Genomic DNA, 27,041 nt, shown 5'->3' with positions numbered 1-27,041 from the left:
AAGAGCCTTGGCCCCATGCTTCTCAAACTATAGTCCACAGCAGACTCACCTGGAGAGCTTGTTAAACTGCAGATGGCTGTTCCCTGTGCCAGTTCCTGGTTCTACAGGTCTGAGTATACCCAAGGTGTTTGCATACCTAATTTTCCCTTGCATATTACTGGTGGTACTTAGCAAACAACCCACATTCTTTGAACCAGAAAATATAGACATTGGTATTTAAATGTTAGCATTTTAATACTTGGTTTTGCAGCTTGTTATTTATAAATTGCCAGAAGAGCCAGAGTAGTTGAGAAATGGTCGTTTCAAATCATCTGCCTATGTTTAAGCATTCTAGCAATACTGGACATATGCTGTAATTTGATGAATATGTCCAGTATAATCAGCTTCTGTGGTTTCTTTCTTTGTTGCTTTGAGTCCTGAAATGTTATTAAAAATAGTTGACAAAGAATGTTTATTCAGACAAAGAATGTTTATTCAGTGATTTCTAGCAAAGGACATAAGGTTGATTGATCTGAGTGCTGGAAACTGCCGTGTGTAAATAGTGTAAATGAAAACTGATACAATTATCATAGATTTGGAGGCTTTTTGACTTTTTACTCATTAAAAAAAATTTTTTGGTGGGGGGATAGTGTTCTAGTGTTCTAGTCCTGGCTGACCTGCAGTTCACTATTTAGTCTCAGGGTAGCCTCAAACTCAATAGCAATCCTCCTACTTCTGCTTCCCAAGTGCTGGTAGTAAACACGTGTGCTACCACACCTGGCTTTAAAATATATGTTGGGGATGCTGGAGAGATGGCTTAACAGTTAAGGTGCGTGCCTGAGAAGTCAGGTTCATTTCCCCAGGACCCACATAAGCCAGATGCACAAGGTGGAGCATGCATCTGGAGTTCGTTTGCAGTGGCTGGAGCCCTAGTGCACCCATTCTCTCTATCTGCCTCTCTCTTTCTAATAATTCAATAAGTAATATATATATATATATATATATATATATATATATATACACACACACACATATACATATGTATGTATATGTGTGTATATATGTGTATATATATGTATATGTGTGTATGTATGTATGTGTGTGTGCATATATATATATATATATATATATATATATATATATATATATATATTAAATGTGTATGTGTGTGTGTGATTTATTTTATAGGAAAGAGAAGAGCACATGAGGATGAGTGCAAACAAACTCCAGACACATGTACTACTTGGTGCACCTGGCTTTATGTGACAACTGGGAAATTGAACCAGGGCCAAGCAGCCTTCTTTAACCACTGAGCAATCTCCCCAGCTCCTTTTCTTTTTGCTCACCTTATAAAACTGTGCATCTTAGCTATCTTAGCTAAAGTATAGCTCAACAGGTTTTCTTTAGAGCATAACTAAACAATTTTGAAAATACAAGTGTAGGTCCATAGACTATCATATGTATACATACAGTCACACATACACGTGCATACATACTTTGTCTTCTCATAAAAGCCAATAATTCTCCTTAGGAGTTCTTCCTAAAGATGTTATGTAGCCTCTTTGTTCTAGTTTATAAGAGTCCGCCTGAAGGGTGGAAACCAATCTATGGGCTCTAGTGGATTTCTCAGGGTCCTTTCTAATGTGCTATGATGTGTGTCTAGTACTATAGTAAAGTGATGCACACAGTTCCCAATTTATAAATATTTATAAATGTATATGCAGAAGACCTGCTGAGGTTTAAGTACTATTCCCCCAAAATTCTTTTGTTTAACATGGTCATGGTATTAGAAGAAGGGGCCTTTGGCAGAAAATTAGCACCTAACAAAAGAGGCCATGGGAAGTTCTACTGCCCCTTCTACTATGTGAGGACCTGTTCATGAATTGACACAGTAATCTTGGACTCGATAACCTCCAGAGCTGTGAGAAATTAATTTCCATGGTACTTTGCTATAGAAGCCTGAGCAAATTAAGATATGACCTTAGGTTGCTTCTCTGTTCTTGCTCCTGGGGTGATGTCTCTGCTTCTTCCTGTCCAGGCCTTGCATGGTGAGTACAACCTGCAGCTTGATGTTACTGATGGCCCACTTACATCCTCTGCCTTGAAGCACTTGAAGGTTTGGGTACTTCCATTACACTCACAGCTTCATGAGGTTTTTGTAATTTCCATCACATTGGTTTTATAGTCAACTCTCTTCCCATTTTCTCCCCTATAGTTGTTACATGTTGTTAAATGTTTCTTAAATATTTTTATTTATTTGTAAGGGGAGAGGGAAGGAGAGAGAAAGAGGGACGGAGAGAATGGGTATACCAGGGCCTCTTCCTACTGCAAATGAATTCCAGATGCATGTGCCACTTTGTGCATCTGGCTTTATGTAGGTACTGGGGAATTGGACCCAGGCTGGCAGGCTTTGTAAGCATGTACCTTTAACCACTGAGCCATCTCTCCAGCCCCAGTTGTCATATTTTTGTAAGATGAAGTTAGGTCCAGAGATCATAAACATTTTGGCTGGCTTGAAAGGAGAAGAACTTCAGAAGTGATACACAGGTCTCGTAGTTTTTAATCCTGTGTTTTCTCCACTGCACTAGTTATTTTCGTAGGAATATGTTATGAAAGGATATCTGTCTCCTCAGTGTGTACCTCAGATTTACTCATGTCCCAGTGCTAGATTGGAAACAGGGTTCTGTGTTTTATGTGTGGGTTGAACTGATACTAGTGACTTCAAAAAAATGTGTCACATGAAGTTGGAGACCTTAAACCATAGGAAGTGCTCCAGGTTCCAGCATGTGACACATTAGAAGAGAGAAGGAGAGGTGGGCTTTGAGGTCTTCTCCTGCCTTTCAGCCATCTTGTTCAGCTTATCAGGGCTTGCTGTGACTCTGCTTACTCCATAAGTATACTCTCCATTGAAGTGCATAGCACTTTAGACCATAGCCTTTCAGGTGGCTGCAGTGATAAAATAATCCTGTTTGTTCTTTTTCAAAAAGAACATACCAGCCTCAAGTGGAAAAGCAAGGTCAATATTTCTGATGGCAAGTGATCCTCATGGTAAGAAGTCAACACCATGGCTCACCTTGAACTTTGGCTAATTCCTAAGTGTTTCTCAAACCCTCCTCCCACCAGAGGCTTGGTAAGATTTAGGAATAACAGTCCAAGAAGAATTAAAGGTTGGCTTGTCTGTTACTATGCATGTGGCATGAGGAATGGCACATTTAGTGAGGAAGTCTTCATTCCCTACCTTGACTGCCTGGGGCATGTGAAAGCTCTGTGGCTCCAAAGGAGAGGGTAAGGGAGTATGCAACCTTATCCTTCTGGTCATAGTAGTGATACCTTAATATCAGTTCTCTGTGGGACTAAGTAGGAGGTGGGTAATTTTAGACCCCATTTGACTGTCTGGAGACAACTTTGGTTGTTACTTCTAGGAAGATGGATGCTACTGGCATCTATTGACAGAGATGTGGTATACCACTCCTACAGTATTTAATAGAGTGCCTCACAACAAAGTTGCCAGGCCAAAATGCTAATTAGGTTGAGAAAATACTGTTGAGGATACTGCCTTAGAGTATGGGAAAAGAAAACTGTTCTGCTGATGGAACTTTCATATATGAAGAACACTTTGGTGCCATTTTAATGCATTTGTGCTTTTGGAATCTTTAGTTCATGCTGCAAGCTGCCTTACTCTTGTCTCAGAAGAAATCACCTGACACAGTAGTGTTCTGGCAATGTTTTTACTCAGTGCTTCTACTTGCTTAAGGAATAGCTATGTCTTGTATTGTGTGCAGAAGACTTGTGGAAAAACCCTTTCCATTGTGGACTTTCTATGTCTGCTGGAATACCTTTAGACAGAGGATTTGCCTGGACTTTTTGAGTGAATTCATTTTTCTGTGATCTGAGCAGAATCTCGACTATCTAGTAAAAGAAATTGCAAACGTTTATAATGAATCACTTTAGGATACTCTGTCATTTGTGTTTGTCTTGGCAAGAATTTAAAGGGCCACTGCTATTCACTGTTTCATTGGCCACTGTTATCTTGGTTTCTTAAATGTGTGATTAACTCAGTTTTAACAATGCACAGCTATCTAAAGCTGGCTTGAGCTGAGTCACAGTGTATTATCACACACCCACTTGTCTCTTGACAAAATTATTTCTTGGGTGAATGGGCTTTAAATCCACAAAGAAACATTTCATCTGAGTCACTGGATTTATAAGGATTTTGTGTGCCAGAAGCACCAGAAGCTCTGGCTGCCTGAGCTTCATGTTTGTAATTCAGCTCTAGGTGGGGCATTCATTTTCTAAGTCAAAAGTCAGCAGGACTGTCTATCAGCACAAGGTACCTTTGTACTTCTTACCAAGCTTAATGATCAGACAGTTGCATTGCATCACCTTTTACAAAACATTCATGTGGGCAGCTACAGTTAAACAAAGTTAAAGTAAAGCATGAAGATATTCTTCTCAGCCTTGGTTTTGAGTGAAAGTTTATTCTCTTTCATTTTTTCTCTTTTTGAATTTGCTTCCAGTTTTTGTTGTTTACAAAGGCTTTTTTAAAGAATTTTCTTTGAGGAAAAAGAATGTGGTAGTTTATAAAAATGTTTTAGTTTCTTCTTTTGTCTTCTTTAGTATTCTTTAACCTCAAATTAAAGTTAAGTTCTAGTTTTGTTTTCAGGAAACGTGACTTGTAGCTGAATTTGAGGATACTTTAAATGTGCACGAAGTTATAATTTAAAGATATGTTTAGCTAGGCATGGTAGCTCATACCTGTAATTCCAGAAAATGGGAGGCTAAGGCAGGAGGTTCACTATGAGATCAAGGCCAACCTAGGGTACAAAGTGAGACCTTAACCTCTCTCTCAAAAATAATATATGTGTATGTGTTTAAATAGTGAATATCTTCAGAAAAAATTCCAAACATATTTCTTTAGATATATCCACAAATCATCTTAGTGTACACTTGACTAATTTGAGACAAACTGCATTTATCATTGTTCTCCCACAAAGAAGGATTCTGAAGTGCTGTTTTCTTTTTGAGATAAATGCCAGATTAATGAGTCCTTTGCTCAGTCCTTTAGCTAAGTACAGAGCTTATTGAGATCCGATGATAATACTTTCTTAGTTCACATATAGAAAAATACCCCATAATATCTGACAGGCCATTTTGAACAAGGCATCTTTTAACCTGATGTGTACCTCTGACTATATGTGATAAAGGCCCAAGAACTGCTTCTGACAGTGAACATGTTTTGTGATACTGTGCCTAACTTTTAAAAATGAATGCATCTCGGTACTGCTTTATGTATTTGCATATGGTAACTTAAGTGGAGCATGAATGGAGTAACAATCAGGCCAAGGAACTGAAGGACTTGAATGAAGATGTATAAAACCTTATTCAGACTGTACTCTATGGGAAAAAAAGAGACCAAATGCAGGCCCTGTACTATGAGTGGCTCCAAATCTTTGTCAAGTATATCATGACTTACCTCCAGAGAGTATGGTCTAAACCTACCTACTTATGTAGTTACCATATCCAAGGAGTAAATTTATATTATCTGGTGATCACCTCCATCCCGAACATTGCCTATCAATCTATCATGTTGAGTCTCTGAAATGAGCTTGCTTCTTAGGTTTCTATTGTGAATTTCACATTTTCCCCTGATCCTCCATCCTGTCACTTACCTCACTGTGCAAGTAACCTCCTCATTCCATAGAGAAAATAGAATCCATGTGAAGGGAACTGCTTCAGCTGCCCTCTATCAATCTGTAAACTTTTCTAGTGTCTGTGCCCATTTTTTCTGCATTCATTTTGTAGAAAATGACCATTCTCTGAAGCTGATCTCCTTGCCTCTCTTTTGGACTCCACTCTGTATCTGTATTTGTAGGTAGTCTTCTCTCATGAGTTTTATAACTAGCTCTGTGGGGCTCAGTGGATAAAATTCTTGCTGTGCAGGCATGAGGACCGTAGTGCAGATTTCCAGCTCCCAGGCAGGGTGTGTGTGATGTCCTCCTACCTATAACCCCAGCATTTAGGAGCAAAGAATGGATCACCTGAGCAAGCTGGCTAGCTAGACTAGCTGAATCCACCAGCTTTGGGTTCAAGTGAGAGACCTTGCCTCAATAACTCAAGTGGAGAGTAGAGATATCAACCTTTGGCTTTCACATGCATATGAACAGACATGCCACATACATATCCATATGCAAAAAATAAATAAATAAATAAAAAGAACTAGCTCAGTTCTCTTTAGTTGTAAATAAAATATCTTCCGTTACCCAATCCTGCTTTCAGTTTGTATATGCTCAGGCAGTCTACTGCCCACAAGGCAATGGTCAGTGTTTAGTCATTTAACAATAATTTAACAGGAGTTTTTGGTTTTGATTTGTTATATAATGTCAACTTAAGGAAACAGGCCATTATAATTGATTTTAAATTAGATTTTGAAAATTTCTGACCTTTAGCTTACAAGTCACAACCATAATTAGAATCTTACTCTTATTGCAGTCTGTCCTGCAAACTTCCTGCTAGATATGATGTGGGAGAAAGCCACTAGTGACATTGGTAAGATTTGATGTGAAGGGTTTGTGGAGGGTGATATAAAAGCCAGATTGGAGGAGAAGAAAAGGAGTATTTGAGGGTTCTTCATGCTGTTTTTCTCCCCCCACACAATTCTAGAAAGAGTTTAGTGCCCACTAGAATGTTAACCATATTATTGATCTCTTAGTCAGGTTTGACAGTGTATTCATCCATTTGACAAGTATGTAATAAGCTTCTATTATGTTGCCAGGTGGTATTAGAAATGTGAAAGACAGAGCAGTATTTAAACAGACATAACTCCTAACTTTGCCCAATTAATTATATCTATAATCCCACCCCCCTTTTTTTTTTTTTGGTTTTTTCATGGTAGGGTCTCTCTCTGGGATTAAAGGTGTGCGCCACCAAGCCCAGTTTATCTCCCCCTTTCTTTTTTTAATTTTAATTTTAATTTATTTACTTTTATTTTTGAAGTATAATATTATTATTGACAATTTCTATCCTTGCAGACAATAAACCATGATAATTCCCTTCCCTCCTCCACTTTCCCTTTCATTACTCCACTTTCCATCATATCCCCTGCCACTCTCTATTAGTCCCTCTTTTATTTTGATGTCATAACTTTTTTTCTTTGATTTTAATTTTTCTCAATTTTTATTAACATCTTCCATGATTATAAAAATATCTCATGGTAATACACTCCCTCCCCGCACTTTCCCCTTTGAAATTCCATTCTCAATCACATCCCCTCCCCATCTCAATCAGTTTCTCTCTTATTTTGATGTCATGATCTTTTCCTCCTCTTATGATGGTCTTGTGTAGGTAGTGTCAGGAACTGTGAGGTCATGGATATCCAGGCCATTTTATGTCTGGAGGGAGCACGTTGTAAGGAGACCTACCCTTCCTTTGGCTCTTACATTCTTTCTGCCACCTCTTCCACATTAGACCCTGAACCTTGGAAGGTGTGATCGAGATATCACTCAGTACTCCAGTCACTTCTTTCAAGCACCACGATAAATTCTGAGTCATCCCAAGGTCACTGCCATCTGTAAAGAGAAGATTCTCTACCCAAAGTGAGAGTAGCATTAATATAAGGATATGAATATTAAGAGAAGTGCTTACTGGGCCGTTTGATAAGCATAGTATATACATTTATCCAGACATCAGAAGACGTTATACCCCTAGGGCTCATGACTACCCCTGTTTTAAGTTTTCAGTATCAGGGTTGTATTCCCTGCCTTGGAGCGGACTTCCAGTACAATTAGAGGGCAGTTGGTTTCCACCATGATAGATGTGTCACTATTGCACCCGTTGGCTTATTTGGCCTGGCTGGCCAATTATAAGGCTTGCAGTGTCCACGGTTGATTATCTTCACTGGTGATTTCTCTCTCTCCTATTGAACTGCATGCAGAATGGCTTCTTCCAGCTTTCTGTCAGCTGGTGTACATGGAGGAGGTTATCAGCTCAGTTCCAGCAGGATTTTTCTATGGAGTCTTCAGCAATAAGGTCTTGCCATCTATTCCTGGTGGGAAACCAAGGGCCTCGGTGATGGCCTATAATATTTTGGGGGTTTCAAGGACCTCCCTGGCCAACAACTCACTGGAAGGTATCTCATCCCTGGCACTGAAAATTTTCTAGCAACGATCTGCAGCTCCTGAGTGTTCCATTGTCCAAAAACGGAGGATTCCCTATGATTTATTTGCATCCTCTTAGATTTTGATTAGCCCTCCCTCCACCTTTCCTTTACTAAATCTCTTCCCCTGACCTAACGTTGGGCCTTTTCACCCCCCATTAATCTGTTCTTCTACTTACATATATACAATACCATCCTATTAAGTACCTCCCTCTCTTCCTTTCTCTTCCCTTTATATCTCTTTTTTTGGCTTACTGGCCTCTGCAACTGAGTTTTTTTCCTTCTCACACAGAAGCCTAATCATCTGTAGCTAGGATCCACATGAAAGAGAACATGTGGCACTTGGCTTTCTGGGCTGGGGTTACCTCTCTTACTATAATCCTTTCCAGATCCATCCATTTTCCTGGAAATTTCATAACTTCATTTTTCTTTACTGCTGAGTGGAACTCCATTGTGTAAATGTGCCATATCTTCATTATCCACTCATCAGTTGAGGGCCATTTAGGCTGGTTCCGTTTCCCAGCTATTGTGAATTGAGCAGCAATAAACATGGTTGAGCACATGCTTCTAAGGAAATGAGATGAGTCTCCTTAGGATATATGCCTAGAAGTGCTATAGCTGGGTCATATGGTAGATCAATTTTTAGCTGTCTTAGGAACCTCTACACTGATTTTCACAATGGCTGGACCAGATTGCATTCCTACCAACAGCGTAGAAGGGTTCCTCTTTTTCCACATCCCCGCCAGCATTTATGATCATTTATTTTCATGATGGTAGCCAATCTGACAGGAGTGAGATGGAATCTCAATGTAGTTTTAATCTGCATTTACCTGATGACTAAGGATGTAGAATGTTTTTTCAAATGCTTATACAGCATCCATATTTCTTCTTTTGAGAACTCTCTATTTAGCTCCATAGCCCGTTTTTTAATTGCCTTGTTTGATTTCTTATAATTTAATTTTTTTGAGTTTGTTGTGTATCCTAGATATTAATCTTCTATCAGATATACACCTGGCAAAGATTTTTTCCCACTCCTGTACGTTGCCTCTTTGCTTTATTCACAGTGTCCTTTGCAGTACAAAATCTTTGTAATTTCATGAGGTCTCAGTGGTTAATCTGGTTTTATTGCCTGAGCAAATGGGGACATATTCATAAAGTCTTTGCCAAGACCATTATGTTGAAGGTTTTCCCCTACTTTTTCCTCTAGCAGTTTCAGAGTTTCAGGTCTGATGTTAAGGTGTTTAATCCATTTGGATTTAATTCTTATGCATGGAGAGAGAGGAGAATCTGTTTTCATCCTTCTACAGATATTTATCCAGTTTGCCCAGCACCATTTGCTGAAGAGGGTATCTTTTCTCCACTGAGTATTTTTGGCATTTTTATCGAATATCAGGTGGCTGTAGCTACTTGGACTTACATCTGGGTCCTCTATTTTGTTCCATTGATCTACATGTCTGCTTTTGTGCCAGTATCATGCTGTTTTTGTTACTATGGCTCTATAGTATACCACCAGCTTCATTTTTGTTGCTCAGTATTATTTTAGATATTCAAGATACTTTGTGATTCCAAATGAATTTTTGGGTTGTTTTTTCTATTTCAGTGAAGAATGCCATTGGAATTTTGATGGGTATTACATTAAATGTCTAGATTGCTTTTGGTAAGATTACCATTTTTATAATATTGATTCTTCCAATCCAGGAACAAGGGATGTTTTACCATTTCTTAGTGTCTTCTGCAATTTCTCGCTTGAGTGTTTTATAGTTTTCATTGTAGAGATTCTTTATTCCCTTTATTCCAAGCTACTTTATTTTCTTTGATGCAATTATGAATAGGAGTGATTCTCTGATTTCATCCTCTGTGTGTTTGTTGTTAGCATATAGAAAGGCTACTGATTTCTGTGTATTTATTTTGTATCCTGCTACATGGCTGTAGGTGTTTATCAGCTCTAACAGTTTGCTGGTAGAGTATTTAGGGTCCTTTATATATAGAATCATGTCATCTGCAAATAATGATAACTTGATCTCTTCTTTTCCAATTTGTATTTCATTTATGTGCGTCTCTTGCCTTATTTCTATGGCTAAGTCTTCTAGTACTATATTAAATAATAGTGTGGACAGTGGACACCCTTGTCTTGTTCCTGATTTTAGTGGAAAAGCTTCCAGTTTTTCTCCATTTAGTAATATGTTGGCTGTAGGCTTGTCATAGATAGCCTTTATTATATTGAGATATGTTCGTTCTATTCCCGGTGTGGTGGTTTGATTCAGGTGTCCCCCATAAACTTAGGTGTTCTGAATGCTAGGTTCCCAGCTGATGCATATTTGGGAATTAATGCCTCCTGGAGGGAGTGTATTGTTGGGGGCGGGCTTATGGGCTTTATAGCCAGTTTCCCCATGCCAGTGTTTGGCACACCCTCCTGTTGTTGTGTTCCACCTTACGTTGGCCAGGGGGTGATGTCCACCCTCTGCTCATGCCATCGTTTTTCCCTGCCATCGTGGAGCTTCCCCTCAAGCCTGTAAGCCAAAATAAACCTCTTTTTCCCAGAAGCTACTCTTGGTTGGGTGATTTCTACCAGCAATGCAAACCGGACTGCAACACCCGGTCTCTATAGAACTTTTATCATGAAGGAATGTTGGATTTTGTCATATGCTTTCTCTGCTTCTAATGAGATGATCATGTGATTTTTGTCCTTCAGTCAATTTATATGTTACATTTATATTACATTTATTATGTTGAACCATCCCTGCATCTCTGGGATAAAGCTTACTTGATCAAGGTGAATGATCTTTCTGATATATTCTTGTATTCTATTTGCCAATGTTTTGTAGAGAATTTTTGTTCATGACGGAGATTGGTCTGTAATTTTCTTGTTTTGTTCTATCTTTGCCAGGTTTTGGTATCAGGGTGATGCTGGCTTCATAGAAGGATTTTGGTAGGATCCCTTCCTTTTCTATTTTATGGAGAAGCTTAAGAAGCAATGATGTTAGCTCTTCCTTAAAAGTCTGGTAAAATTCAGCAGTGAATGCATTTGGGCCTGGACTTTTTTTTAGTTGGGAGATTTTTGATAACTGCTTGGATCCATGCTTGTATTAGGTCTATTTAAGTGACTAATCTCATCTTCACTTAATTGAGGTAGGTCATATAAATCAAAGAAATCATCCATTTCTTTCAGATTTTCATACTTAGTGGAGTATATGCTATTATAGTATTTCTCTGGTATCTGTTATGATGTTACCTTTCTCATCTCCAGTTATATTATTTTGTGTCTCTTCTCTCTTTTGATCAGATTTGCTAAGGGTTTTATCAATCTTGTTTATCCTTTCAAAGAACCAACTCTTTGTTTCATTGATTCTTAGGATTGTTTTGTTTTTTTTTTTTCTATTTCATGAATTTCTGCCCTAATCTTTATTATTTCTTCCCACCTACTGATTTTTGTTTTGCCTTGTTCTTCTTTTTCCAAGGCTTTAAGGTGAAGCATTAGGTCATTTACTTGCAACGTTTCAAATTTCTTAATATATGCACCTAAAGCTATAAATTTCCCTCTTAGGACTGCCTTCATTTTGTCCAAGAGATTTTGGTATGTTGTGTTCTCATTATCGTTTGACTCTATGAATTTTTTGATTTCCTTCTTGATTTCTTCGTTGACCCATTCATCATTTAGTAGTGTATTGTTTAGTTTCCATGATTTTGTGTATGTTCTATAGCTTTTCTTGCTATTGATTTGTAGTTTGATTCCAATGTGGTCAGATACAATGCCAGGAATTCTTTCAATTTTCCTGTATTTAAGATTTGCTTTGTGTGCTAATTTATAGTATATTTAGAGAATGTTCCATATGCTGTTGAAAAGAATGTATATTCTGCAGCATTTAGATGAAATGTCCTGTATATATCTCTTAGGGCCATTTCTTCTATGACCTCATTTAGTCCAGGTGCCTGTCTGTTTTTTGTTGTTGTTTTGTTTGGTTTGGTTTGGTTTGGTTTTTGCCGGGGTGGCCTGTCAACTGATGAGAGTGGGTTGTTGAATTTACCCACTACCACTGTGTTTGGTATTATCTGTGACCTTAGTTCTAATAGCATTTGTTTGATGAATTTGGGGGCCCCCATGTTAGGTACGTATATGCTTAGGATGGTAATATCCTCCTATTGGAGTGTGCCTTTAATCAATGTAAAGTGACTTTCGTTATCTCTCTTAACTAATGTTGGACTGAAGTGTACCTTGTCAGATATTAGGATAGCAACCCCTGATTGTTTTCCAGGTCCATTTGCTTTAAACACCATATTCCAATGTTTCACCCTAAGGTAGTGTCCATCCGTTGTAAAAAGGTGGGTTTCTTGGAGGCAACAAATTGAAGGATCCTGCTTTTTAACCCAATCTGCAAACCTATGTCTTTTGGTTGGGGCAATGAGGCCATTGATATTAAGTGATATTATTGAAAGGTGTGTATTTATTTTTGCCATGTTTTTGTAGTTCTTCCAGTTTTACCTTTGCTCTCTTGTGTTAACTAGTATTTGAGTATTGTTTGTTTTTTCTAGGTTCCTTTTATGTATGCTTTTCTTTCTCTTCAGCATGGAGGATTCTTTCAAGTATTTTCTGTATAGCTGATTTTGTCTTCAAATACTCATTTAGCCTGCTTTTGTCGTGGAATGTCTTTATTTCTCTGTCTATTTGAGTGGATACCTTTGCAGGATAAAGTAACCTTGGTCGACAGTTGTTATCTTTCAAAATTTGGAATACATCACTCCACGCCCTTCTGGCTTCTAAAGTTGGTGTTGAGTAATCTGCTGTAATCCTGATGGGCTTGTCTTTGTAGGTAACTTGATTTTTCTCTCTAACTGCTTTCAATATTTTTTCCTCTGGATTGTGTGTTTGGTAGTTTGATTATAATATGGCAAGGAGAGGTTCCTTCCAGGTTTTGTCTGGCTGGTATCTAAAGGATTTCTGTATCAGCACTAGTACCTCTTTCCCAATTGGGGGAAGTTTTCTTCTATGATTTTGTTAAAGATGCCTACTATGCCTTTAGAGTGAAATTCGTCTCCTTCTACTATGCCATGAATTCTTATGTTTGATCTTTTCATAGTGTCCCGAATATCCTGAAATTTCCATTCATACTTTTCTATAAGTTTGTCTTTCTCTTTGTTGAACTTATTAGATCTGCCACCTGGTCTTCTAGCTTAGATATTCAGTCTGCTCCTTTATCCATTCTACTGGTGAGATTTTCTACAGTTTTTTATTTCATTAACTGTGTTCTTTATTGCTAGTAATTCTAACTGGGCTTTCTTTATTGTTTCTATTTCCTGTTTATGTCTAGTATTGACCTCTTTATTTCATTAAATTGGTGTCCTGTGTCTTCCTTGATTCCTTTGATTTCTTCTTTGACTTCTTTGAACATATTCATAATCGTTCTTTTGAAATCTTTCTCAGTGATTTACTCTTAACTCGTTCTCACTGGAGGTCATTTCTGATGCATGAATACTTTTCGGTGGATTCATATTGTCTTGATTCTTGGTGTTTCTTGTGTTATAATGTATATATTTTTGCTTCCTGTATTATTTGATGATTGGATTTTCTAGTTATCTGGGTATTATTAGATGTATTAATCAATCTGATGTTATATATCTTCAGGGTGTAGGATCTTAAGGCACTGGTTGTGGCTGTCAAAACTGTCAGAGTATCTACAAAAGTGACCCTAGGTGTTGGGTTTGCCTGGTATGAGAGTATTCAAGTAGGCTGAGTGGAACAAAATACATATAGTTTCTAAAATTTAACTAAACAATGTACATTTTCAATGAAAAATAGCACACAGTATTTATCCAATAGTAGGTATTATGGCAACCAGATCCTCTGTCTGTCCCTTAGGCGGTGTGGTGCTCCACCTACTCCCTTAATCCTGACAACAAGGAGGTTAAGTTTTCTGGTCTGTAAAGGGTTCCAAATTAGCTTGTGACTAGGTGAGACCCTTCCCTAATGTATAACAGAAGCGGAAACAAAGTCAATATAAATCAAGAAGCAACAAATAACAAGCCCAGGGCTGGAGAGATGGCTTAGCGGTTAAGCGCTTGCCTGTGAAGCCTAAGGACCCCGGTTCGAGGCTTGGTTCCCCAGGTCCCACGTTAGCCAGATGCACAAGGGGGCGCACGCGTCTGGAGTTCGTTTGCAGAGGCTGGAAGCCCTGGCGCGCCCATTCTCTCTCTCTCCCCCTCTATCTGTCTTTCTCTCTGTGTCTGTTGCTCTCAAATAAATAAATAAAAAATTTAAAAAAAAAAACAAACAAATAACAAGCCCAAAACATAGCTTATTTAAGAATGGCAAATCTGGCTTACACTGTATGTCTGATGACATTAGCTAGCCCTCGCTCAACTCTCTCTAACAGGGAAAGCAGCAGACTACCAGAGACTGAATTCTATCTGCCTCTTTATTTCCAACAGACTCACGTTCAACTTTTGCTCATGAAAATAGCCAGGAAAATTTTTATTAATCCATTTTTTTTTCAAAAGATAGTCAATATAAAATTATAGCAAAAAAAAAAAAAAAACTAAAGCAAAGGGAACCTGTACCTGTTACTTTAGTAACACAGCTGGAACAATCTACAGCGGCAGGAGAGGAGATTTAATTTTAGCTGATTTTCTGTGGTTGTTAATTGTTCACTAGTCTCGCAGTGATGGAAGCTGCACATTTTTTTGAAGGGACTGAGAAGCTGCTGGAGATTTGGTTCTCCAGGCAGCAACCTGACGCTAACCAGGGATCTGGGGATCTTCACACCATCCCGAGGTCTGAATGGGACTCCTTTTGAAGGATGTGCGATGCTCAATCATAAGTGTGACAAAAACTGACAAGCAGGAAGCTTATGTACTCAGTGAGAGTACCATGTTTGTCTCCAAGAGACGTTTCATTTTGAAGACATGTGGTACGACCCTCGTGCTGTAAGCACTGGTTCCCATGTTGAAGCTTGCTAGGGATTACAGTGGGTTTTACTCAATTCCAAGCTTCTTTTATTCTCGTAAGAATTTCATGAGCTGACAGAAAGCTGGAAGAAGCCATTCTATATGTAGTTCAATGGGAGAAAAGAGATACCACCAGTGAAGATACTCAACAGTGGACACTGCAAGCCTTACAATTGGCCAGCCAGGCCAAATGAGCCAATGGGTGCAATTGTGGCAGGTCTGTTGTGGAAACCAACTGCCCTCCAATTGGACTGGAGGCTTGCTCCATGGGTGGGAACACATCCCTTATAATGAAAACTTAAAACAGGGGTAGTCATGAGCCCTAGGGGTATAACGTCTTCTGATGTCTGGATAAATGTATATACTATGCTTATCAAACGGCCCAGTAAGCACTTCTCTTAATATTCATATCCTTATATTAATGCTACTCTCACTTTGGGTAGAGAATCTTCTCTTTTCAGGTGGCAGTGACCTTGGGATGACTCAAAAGGTATCATAGTGCTTGAAAGAAGTGACTGGAGTACTGAGTAACATCTCAGTCACACTTTCCAAGGTTCAGGGTCTAATGCGGAAGAGGTGGCAGAAAGAATGTAAGAGCCAAAGGAAGGGTAGGACTCCTTACAACGTGCTCCCTCCAGACATAAAATGGCCTGGATATCCATGACCTCACAGTTCCTGACATTACCTACACAAGACCATCATAAGAGGAGGAAAAGATCATGACATCAAAATAAAAGAGAAACTTATTGAGATGGGGATATGATGGAGAATGGAATTTCAAAGGGGAAATTAGGCGGGGGAGAGTATTACCATGGGATATTTTTTATAATCATGAAAAATATTAATAAAAATTGAGAAAGAAATAAATATATATTTTAAAAAAAGAATTTCATGAAGCCTTTTCACCAAGCATACCCACACAGGAATTTCCAAGAAGAAATAGAGTTTCTGAATGCAATTTTCCCAAATGGAGCAGCATATTGTATGGGGCGTATAAATTCGGACTGTTGGTACTTGTAAACTTTGGATTTCCCAGAGAGTCGGGTAATCAATCAGTCAGCCAGATCAAACCCTGGAAATTCTGATGAGTGAGCTTGACCCAGCAGTTATGGACCAGTTCTACATGAAAGACGGTGTTACTGTAAAGGATGTCACTCGTGAAAGTGGAATTCGTGACCTGATAACAGGTTCTGTCATTGATGCCACACTGTTCAATCCTTGTGGGTATTTGATGAATGGAATGAAATCGGATGGAACTTATTGGACAATTCACATCACTCCAGAACCAGAATTTTCTTATATCAGCTTTGAAACAAACTTAAGTCAGACCTCCTATGATGACCTGATCAGGGAAGTTGTGGATGTCTTCAAGCCAGGAAACTTTGTGACCACCTTGTTTGTTAATCAGAGTTCTAAATGTCGCACAGTGCTTTCTTCACCCCAAAAGATTGAAGGTTTTAAACATCTTAATTGCTGAAGTGCCATGTTCAATGATTACAATTTTGTTTTTACCAGTTTTGCTAAGAAGCAGCAACAGCAGAGGTGATTAAGAAAGATGAAGAAAAAGCACAAAAAGCGAAGACACATAGAAGGTGGTGGCTACTTCCTAGATGTTGATACTGGGGGCTATGCTGTCCATAACCACCAACTGTAGTTGCAGAAAGCCCTAGGTATAATGATAGTGTGATCATTTTGAAGTGTATGCATTATTGTATCAAGGAGTTAAGATACCTTGCATGAATGCTGTCTTCTGTGTTTAGGTATTCTATGCCACTCTTGCTGTGAAATTGAAGTGCATGTAGAAAAAACTTTTACTGTATGAAACTTTACAAATCATGTGGAAACAATTCAATTTGGTTTATGCACAGTATAATATTTCTGCAAGTATCATCCAAAATTCCCCACAGACAAGGCTTTCGTCCTCATTAGATATTGGCCTCAGCTGACCATCTGGGGCTGTTCTGTTAAATTGCTGCCAGAATTTTGCATCCAGTTAACTCCATTTTCTAGAATATGTTCTCTACTAATGTTACTTTTAAAACCAGTTTCTACTTCATACAAGTGTTTTTTGCAACGGCAATTAAAATTTTTCTTCCACAAGTTGAGTCCTTAAGAAAATGATTTCAGATCATTTGTGTATAACTATTTGAATGATTGTTCCTACATTTGAAGTACTTTGCTTTCTCCCCTCACCATAGTGTCTTGCCTCCCACTCCACCCCCCAATTAAAGTAATACACTGTGCCCCTGTGGGTTTGTATACTAATTTTACACCCCAGATGGGGGAGTAGAGGAGTGGGGGAAATGGTCCCTGGGCTTAATTTTCCTTTAAGGCCATGGGAATGTGGCCTTTTGAGCTCTTCTGGAATATGACAGTAATGTCTCAAAAATGAAATTAAAGGTCTCCTGAATGATTAGTGTGAGGACCTATAGACAGTTGGTAGATCAAGATATAGCCGAGCCCTGTGGAAACCATCTGTTAAGGGATGCTCTTTAGTAGTTAGTTTCTAATGCTGTAGTGTGCTGCCTTTGCTAAGTTGTTAAGTGAGCTGAGGAGATTCTTACTAAGAAGTCTTAAGCGGGTAGTTTTAGCAAAGTGGTGTCCTGGACTTAGATCATTTACCTTCGCTTACTTCCAGCAGCCATTGTTACCAGTTTCCACTAATGATGTCCTATAAACTTGGGTTTTAAGCTGAACCTATGGTTTTTCCATCATGACTTCAAGTTGTGTGATTTGTGACACATGTGGACTATCTGGCTTTACCTGTTCTTTTTGGTCTTCATCCACATGATCAAATGAATGACTGCCCAGAATGAGAACTGTTGCCCTGAGAGCCATACAGCAGAGTGCATGAATGAATAACAGTCTTCTGAAAATACTCAAGGGGAGCAGACTAGAAATGCCAGCTTTCTAGAGTTACCATCTTTTAGCTAATTTGCAAATACTGTGGGATTTAAGCAACTGAGATAAGAGCAAAGTTGACTAAATTTTATATGTGTTGTCCTCACAATTTTTTCCTGACAATTTCTGGATTGATGCAGTGATGTTTTGTTCCTTCCGTATTTATAAATGAAACACCTTTTTTAGTGTTTCTACACATAGAACCTACTTGGTTTGAAATCAAGTGGTTGGAAGGGTTCTGACTTCAGTGTTACGCATGCTGTTGATGGACTGTTTCACTGAGGAGCTCTCTGTCAGCTTTATCAGTTTGCCTCTGTGGTGAGCCCAGCTCGTAACCTTTTCACTTGCCCTGTTGCAAGGAACAATGCTTAAGATGGATTTTGTTCTTGAACAGTGTCTCAGTAGATTTGATGACATTTGTTGGCCTGAGGTTTGATTTCTTTTTCTCCCCTCCCTCCAACAGAATTAAGAATTTTGATGTTGAAAACTCACACAGATTTATGTGGAACAAAGCCTAAAAAAAATGAGAAATGTAGATCAAATAGTAATCTAAATGTGATAGAAGAGGGAAAATTTTGATGCAATAATTTCCCTTAGTTGGTGTTGGACTTTAATCAGTTGAAATGTATTTCTGTACCACAGTGTAAGCTTCAATAAAAAGCTTGCTTAATTAAAAAAAAAAAAAGAATGGCAAATCTGACCATCCATCAGATTTAACACATAATTTATCCTGATGTGGAAGGTGCAATTAGCACTTCCGGTTCAGGCCTACATACCAGGCTTATTAGGCAGGCACTGACCTGGTGTAATCCCAGTTGCCTTTTGGGATGATTTGTCTCAGTTATGCTGCACTCCTGCTTGGGTCCCTCTTTGGTGTTGTGTGTTCAAGTAGGTTGATTGGGTTGCTGGATCGCTGCTCTGTTCAGAGCTGAGCAATGGTGGTGGGGGAAGGGAGGCTGCTGATGCTGACTCTAGTTCTCTCACTGGTCCATGTGTTCTTCTACCTTGTGATCTACTCCTACGTTGTTCACTGCTGTTCTCTCTTCATGTTTCTTGAGTTTTCAGAGAGCGCCGGTGTGAGTTGAAAATCCCCTCACCTGGCTTTTCCTGTGGCTCAAGCCGAACCTGGCAGCTGATGCTGCGGGAGCCGCTTCTGCCAGCCTATGTGGGCTCTGGATGCTCTGGATCTCTCCTACTTCTCTGCTGCCATTTCAATTTCCTATATACCTCACTTTTTAGTAAAAGTGTGTATTTTGCTGGTTTGGTTTGTTTTTTTTTGCATCCCCCCCCCCCAGGCTGTTTTGGCATGGTTCCTATGCAGCCATCTTAACTGGAAGTCTCTCCCCCTTTCTTTATCTTAGCATTTAATGAAATGTTTATTTAAATTATGTCCTGGAGATGTTTTGTTTTCTCCTGGGTTGTCTTGCCCACTCACATAATGCATTTACTATCTGTAAGGAGAATGAAAAACAGAAGAACACCAGACTTGGTCTCAACACACAGAGACGATTTATGGAAACACAGCAAGGAAGTACAGTCTTTCATCAGGATAGTGGGTGAAGCACTGAGCTAGGCTGGGGTTCAAGTGTATAATGAGGACCCTAAGAAAAATAGACTAGACCAGGTGCTAGTCCAAGGGAAGTAGATGAAGAGCTATTTGTGGACTTGCTCAGAATAGGCATTTATTTATTTAGCAAGAATTTTCTAAGGGAGGATACCCCATATGGTTTATGTTCCTTCAAGGTCTTTTGAGTTAAGGGAAGTCCATCAATCTGGGAAGGTGTCAAGCTTATCTAGGACTGACTGCTTCTGATGTTTGTACAGGCCTTCTCATCTTAGTCATTAACCCTTCAGTTCCTTGTGGTTGTCAGGGAGAGTCATTAACCCCTCAGTCTGGACTCTGGAAGGATAGAAAAGATTGGGGAAAATTGGGAAGTGAGCAAGGCAGTGCAGGGCTGGGCTATGTGGACAGAACTGGGATGATATCAGACTTCCTGCTACTTCCTGCAGGAGGGGGTTGTAGATCTTTCAGGGGTGTCTCACACAGTCCCATGGAGTTGGATGCCCAGAGGTTGATATCCAGTGGTCATAAAGAATTTAGTGGCTTGGTTTGAGGTAAAGACATTTTTTTTTGAGCATTTGTTTTTTCAGTAAGACATCTGAGTATGTTAGGACCAAAAGAGAGGGTGAGTACTATCATAATCAGGGGAATAAAGTATATGTCAGAGACAGCATAAGTTTTATTTGAAGGGAGCAGAATTGTGAGCTTTTTGAACTTACAGCAATAGATATCTTAACTAGTCATAGAGAAATGTCAGGTCACATGTGGAGAAATAATATTCACCATGAAAAAGGCTAATATAGCCCAAAGTATTATTGGTTCTGGACTAGTAACATTTACTTCTTCACAATCGGTTATAGTCCACCGTTGAAGTTTAGTCACACACATATGGCTTTTGGGAGTCTCTGCTTTTAGTTTTTCATTTGCCAAACTTTACTTTGTAGTTCATGTATATAGCACACTATTATCCCACGTGGATCTTATGAATAGGCAAGGAGGCAGCTCTTCAGGAGAGTGATATTTATCAGAGCCATTTTGAAAGAAATTCCTAGATCATGTTAAATCTGTTAGTCATTATGATCTGGTTATTATCTATATATGAATTTTATTGCATGTGACGTGACATTTATACGTGACACCAATATTAATGTTGAAACTAATAATAGAGGTGATAGGTAAGAAAGAAGGTATTACTTTTAGGAGGTAAAAATAAAAAAGAAAGAAAGAAGGTATTAACTTGGATGGGAAGTTAATTGAGATTGTTGGAAATAGATTTGGTTTAGGTAAGGTAGGAAGTATAAGAAATTAGTATTGAAGTGAAACTGTTTTAATTTAAATAGGATATGTTATAATTTTTTTTTAATTTTTATTTATTTATTTGAGAGCGACAGAGACAGGGAGAAAGACAGATCGAGGGAGAGAGAGAGAATGGGTGCGCCAGGGCTTCCAGTCTCTGCAAACGAACTCCAGACGCGTGCGCCCCCTTGTGCATCTGGCTAACGTTGGACCTGGGGAACCGAGCCTTGAACCGGGGTCCTTAGGCTTCACAGGCAAGCGCTTAACCGCTAAGCCATCTCTCCAGCCCTAGGATATGTTATAGAGATTAAGAAGTTAACTAATTTTGAATTTTAAGTTTAAAGGTCTCTTTCTCTGTGTAAGTCTTTTATTATTTATTTATTTATTATTAACATTTTCCATGATTATTAAAAAAAATCCCATGGTAATACCCTCCCTCCCCCCACACACACTTTCCCCTTTGACATTGTAAGTCTTTAATATAGAAGGCTTATAGTCTTTACTTACTTAGTCCAAAGATCAAAAAGTCTTAGGTTTAGGAGAATTAATGAAAGTATGGTAGGCTGAAAGGCTAAAAGTTTGATTAATCTTGATAATTTATTATTATCCATTGTTTGTTTTATAAACACAATGAAATTATGTTTTATATAATTGATTCTATAATACAATGAAATATATTTTATATAATTAGACTCAGTTTTATCTATTAGAATAAGGTTATAACAAATAAATAAAAGTCTTGTCCAACTGAAAACATGTAAGAGTAGAACACTTAAGAAACTTACTATTGTAAACAGGTGCCTATGTAATAAAGTAAAGGCTTTATCAGATGGAGAACATATAAGCTTAATATTTGGATATAATTTAGTTAATCAATCTGAAATTAACTTTTTATAATCTTTTTAATGTTATCAGGAACAAAGGAAATTGGGCCTGTATTTTAATGACCTATAAGCCTACCATCCAAAACAGAGAGAGAGAGACCCCAAGTTTTAGTAAAGATGGGCAATGAGTTTGAGTTTGGCTTGTTTAAACTGAAAAGGTGGTGGTGGAAAAAATAAATTGGACGAGGCTCATTACTCCTATTGACTTTTAGGCCTTGGAGAACTATCTAGAGGGACCCAGGTATATGAAGTTAGTATTAGTCTGTTACACAACCCTCTTAGGTCAATTAGTGAAACTGTAGAGGCCCAGAAGGCTGTTCATATCAATTTCGTAGTTTTGATTTTCATGTCACACTTAGGTAGAGTTTAAATAAATAGACAAAGCTAGTTAAAATGTCTTGATCTTGTTAACCTTGATATTGATACGGGAAACTAAGGCTTTACAGAACCATCACCAGAGATGGAGTGGAGAATCAGTCTATTTTTACATGCAACTCTCTTCCAAAGTCTGAAAAAAAAAAATAGTTAATTAATAGAGACATATCTGTAGCTGTGTTATGAAATTAAGAAAGACAAGATAATTTTAGCATCTTAACAGGCCAGAAGCTGTAATACAAACTGTGACCTTGAAACAGTAAAAATACTACTGTGTCAATACAAAAGACTGTGTAATATGGGGCATAAGCAACATAAAAGTGTATTACAGTACAAGACATAACTTTGGGCCAGGGGCCTTTGAATTTTATTTTATTGTAATATGAGGTATGGCACTATAAATAAATTTACCACCTTATTATAGAGAATTAAGTTTGTACTATGTAAACAGTTAAGGTGAGAGAAATAGCTTTTTAGAAGGCAGGCACCTCTTAATCTTTAAATACATAATAGCTATAAATATAGGTAGAACGTGCTATCAGTTTTGAAAATAATATTTTAATCAACATACCTAAACCAATTAATTTAATTTAGAAATCGTGAGGAAAAGACAAGTAAGACAATATAAAGTCTCGGCACCTGTGTCTGAAAATATCTTTGATTATGCCAGATACTTGGGTGGGTACCAATTCCCCAGGGAATGTTGAAAATATAACCATAGAGCTTGAAATTATTTCCCTCAGATGAGGACCATTGTTTGAGCATGAGGCTGTACCATAAAGCAGGGAATATGTCTTAAGAGTTAATATACTTATGAGCAATGAACTTGAGATACCAGAAATGAAACAGTTATTTAATTATTTGATGATACATAAAACAGCAGAATTTGATTGTTGTTGAACTAAAGCAGATCAGCTCTATTACAACCTTTACAAATATGTGTTTAAGGAGAAAACACTGTTTGATACTGAATGTTTTTAGTTTAAATATAATAGGAGTTATTTTAAAACTTTTAATGGTTTTTAGTATGAGATCCTTGTCTTGGGAAGTTAAATACTAATAAGTGAACCTTTACTTTAAGATTTAGTTTCCCCAGTAGTTAGAACGTTTCCCTTGATCCATCTCCCTGTCAGCTAACAGTTTCTGGAAACCATTAGTGACTATGGGGAGAAGCTGTAATCAGGAGTATCTAGGTTGTCTGATGTCCAGTCTTTTTATTTTTTATTTTTTGCTCTGCCTGAAGACCATCTTTTTTTTAAAAAATCTTACTCTTTATATCTTTACACCCTTTTTTTTGAATTTGCATTGACCATTTAAATATCTTTCTTAATAACATTTTGTCTATCTATTTTATTAGAAATCTCTTTCTATATTTTCCTTCAGCAATCTTATCTTGCCTTTTATAAAACTTTAATCATTTTTATAGGACAATTAAGAGAAACTTTACCTAATTGACTTATCTTATTATCAACTGACAGAGAAGCAAGTAGTTCAGCATGATGAAGTTAATCATTCTATTATTGGAAATCTATAGAGAAACATCCTGAGCAGAAAACCTTAGAATTTAAGGTGAGAAATGTGTCATAAACATTGTTTTAATAATTTAATGTCATCCTCAAATATCTGAGTATCAGAATGTTTTTGTTTTGTTTTGTTTTGTTTTCAAGGCAGGCTCTTGCTTTAGCCCAGGCTGGCCTGGAATTCACTATGTAGTCTTAGGGTGACCTTGAACTCACACAATCTTCCTACCTCTGCCTCCCAAGTGCTGGGATTAAAGACATACACCACCACACCCAGCTAGTATCAGAATATTCAGTGACTATAAACATTAAAACAATGTCCATGAATTTAGTCATACATAAAGACAGATGGTTTCTGTTCCTTCAAGGCCTTTTGAGTTAAGAGAAGTTCATCAATCAGGGGAGTTGTCAAGCTTGTCTGGGACTGACTGACTCTGATGTTTCTTCAAGACCTTCTCTTCTTAGGAACAGTCATTAATTCTTTAGTTCCCTCAGGTTTTCAGGGAAAGTCATTAACCCTTCACCATCAAGAGACCTTCTCTTGCACTTTAGATAACTGAAAAGCCCTCAGCCTCATTTTGTCTGTTTGGGTTATTGTTTGTTACATAATATGTCTGAAGCAACAGCCTTTTATCTTGCTTCTGATGGGCACACTTTGGGAGGATTTGCTTTTCTGATGCAAGACAATTCACATTCGAGATGGAGTTACTGAGTAGTGTTGGGTATGACAGATACATGGTCTGTGGGAGTCCAGGTACTTCTCTATGTTGATTTTTTTCCCATTTACTGATCATTCAGGCCTCCTCAAAGCATGGAAGCCTTGGGGCAGGTGGATGACATGTACAGTGGCTTAGAACTCCAAGTCAGTGGCCTCTGATGATCTAGCCTTGGAAGTCATGGCATCACTTCTGCTACAATTATAAGTCCACTCATATTCAACAAAAGGTAGCATATATCCTACTTTTCAGAGGGAGGTTGTCAGAAGTGATGTTGCAAAGCACGCATGTGAGATGGAAGCTGTTGTGGACACTTGTGGAGATTTATCTATCATATTAGATCAAAAGTGAATTTTGTAGTTTTCCACAAATCTGTTTTTGTTCTATTATTCCCTGATGGAATGATTGACCTCATCATTTCCATGGGTGCTTGGGCCAGAAACCTAAAAACCATGTTTAACACCTCTATTTTGTTTTCATACCTTGGTGACTTTTAGGTTGGGCAGACATCTGCTGGCTCTGTCACTCTCCAGTCCTCCCATGTCGCATACCACCACTACTGCAAACCTAGTTTAGGCTATCATTTTCTCCCACCTACATTTAACCGTGATAGTTTACCTACTAGCTATCAGGCTTTCACTTTCTAATCTATTTTTTAATCTTACTTTTCTTGTATTAGTATATAATACAAACCTGTTTGTGGCATATTGCTGCTTAAAAACTATTAAAGCATCACCGTATGTGGCGCCTGTGGTGGTTTGATTCAGGTGTTGCCTATAAATTTAGGTGTTCCGAATACTAGGTTCCCAGCTGATGGAGATTTGGGAATTAACACATCTTGGAGGCAGTGTATTGTTGGGGGCAGGCTTATGGGTATTATAGCAAGTGTCACCTTGCCAGTGTTTGGCACACTTTCCTATTCCTGTTGCCCACCTTAATGTGTCCAGGGGGTGATGTCCATCCTCTGCTCATGTTGTCATTTTTCCTGCCATCTTGGAGCTTCCCCTCAAGTCTGTCAGCCAAAATAAGCCCCTTTTTCCCACAAGCTGCTCTTGGTCAGCTGATTTCTGCCAGCAATGTGAACCTGACTGCAACATTAATGTTGGTACTGAGTAGTGTTGTCATTTGCTGCTAGACACCTGACTGTATGGCTATGGCCTTTTGGAGCTGATTTTCAAGAGGAATGTGGGAGGATTTGAAAAGTTGGCCTAAGAGATGCCTTGCAGTGCTATAAGCACAGCTTGATGGACTATTTCTGATCAGTGTTGAAAGACCTTAATGCGGTAATAACTATGGATTATGAGGTTTGGTTTATTAGGGTGAGAAAGAGCTTTGTCTGGACTGGGCTTGAAGCAGTTTGTGTGAGAAGCTTGTTGTTATGCTTGTGTCCTGAGAAGTTGGGCAGGGTTGCTTTGCATAGAAAAGTACTGGTGTGTGCAGAGGGATATGGGATAGAAATGAAATCTTTGGACTGAAACTTCTGTTCACCTGCAATTATATGAGAGATTACAACCTTTGAGATTGGGCCAGCTGACCTGCACTGTGACAACACAAAGAATGAAGTCTTTTGAAGGGTCCTGAATGCTGAAGGAGTGTCCTGTTTTTCAAAGTCTGCTTTATTCCCCCCTGGATTAACAAATTGGCACCCTGTCTGGTCTTGTGGAGTATAAGAAATCAAGAAAGAGAGGATCATTGAGTTTGCAACATGGTCTTGTGTTTTGGAAATGGTCATGGGCAGTGTGAAGCAGGTCTGCTGAATTGCCTGCATGGAGACCCAATGGAGCCATGAGAAGAACTGTGGCTTGCAGTAGAGACCCAATAGAGATGCTAGGACCACGAGATTATTAGGTCAGGACAAAATGGAGTCACAGAGGATAGCAGGAAGGTAGACACAAGAGGGTGATAGAGACATAAGGAAGTAGATCATCCACATTCCTCAAGGAACCACCCATCCATTATCCCTTCCTTGCCTAACAATGCCCCAGGTCTAGGTTTCTTGCCCCCTTATCGCTCAGCACACCTGGTTACTGGTCTGGTATCACACCCTGGCTATCTTAGATCTCCCCTAAAGAAACCTTTTTTACTTCCCCCTTCTTTACCTTCCCCCAACTGAAGAGCTCTATATAATGCCCTGTCTTTCATCCCAAATTGACTGCTCTGCTTGTGAGAGTCAGTCCTGGCAACTCATGTTTTTCCCCCCAAATAAAAGCTTCCATCTTTGCCTCAGAGTGGTCTCCGTGGTCTTGGTCACTCCTAAACCTTACAGAGTTGGCTGCCAAAGAGAGCTACAGGCCCCGAATGAAGTTTTCCATTACTGTGAGTAGCCTAGCTGGAGGGGCGAAATTGGAACTCCAGAGATTTGTTGCTGGTTAGAATTACCAGATTTGGAGATTTGTCATTGACTAGAGTCATTGGAGTTTGAGCTACAGAGTTTGATGTTTTCCTCGTTGTTTAAGTCTTGTATTGGTTCAATATTTCTTTGCTATGTCCATTGCCATCTTCTGCAGTGTGAATGTTTATTCCATGCAATTATGGGTTTTGGGGGGAGGTTTTGGTATTGGGCTCAGTTAAAAGGTCTTGGCCTATAGGAATGTATAAACATCATTGAGATTGATAAAAACGATGGAGACTTTTAAAGCTGGACTGAATGCATTGCATTTTACATCACGGATGGTTATTAGTTTATGGGAGCCAAGGGCAGAATGTGGTGGTTTGATT

General features: G+C 38.6%; 1 protein-coding gene and 1 pseudogene across 3 annotated transcripts in view; both read left to right on the top strand.

The window, feature by feature from the left end:
• Snx25 (sorting nexin 25) overlaps positions 1 to 27,041 on the top strand; it is a 117,033-nt gene that overhangs the window by 57,536 nt on the left and 32,456 nt on the right. The window lies entirely within an intron of this gene.
• On the top strand, positions 14,788 to 16,616 carry LOC105944625 (annotated as a pseudogene).

This window comes from Jaculus jaculus, chromosome 1 (genome assembly GCF_020740685.1).
Source record: "Jaculus jaculus isolate mJacJac1 chromosome 1, mJacJac1.mat.Y.cur, whole genome shotgun sequence".
Lineage (NCBI taxonomy): Eukaryota > Metazoa > Chordata > Mammalia > Rodentia > Dipodidae > Jaculus > Jaculus jaculus.
This window is presented reverse-complemented; position numbering and strand designations above follow the sequence as displayed.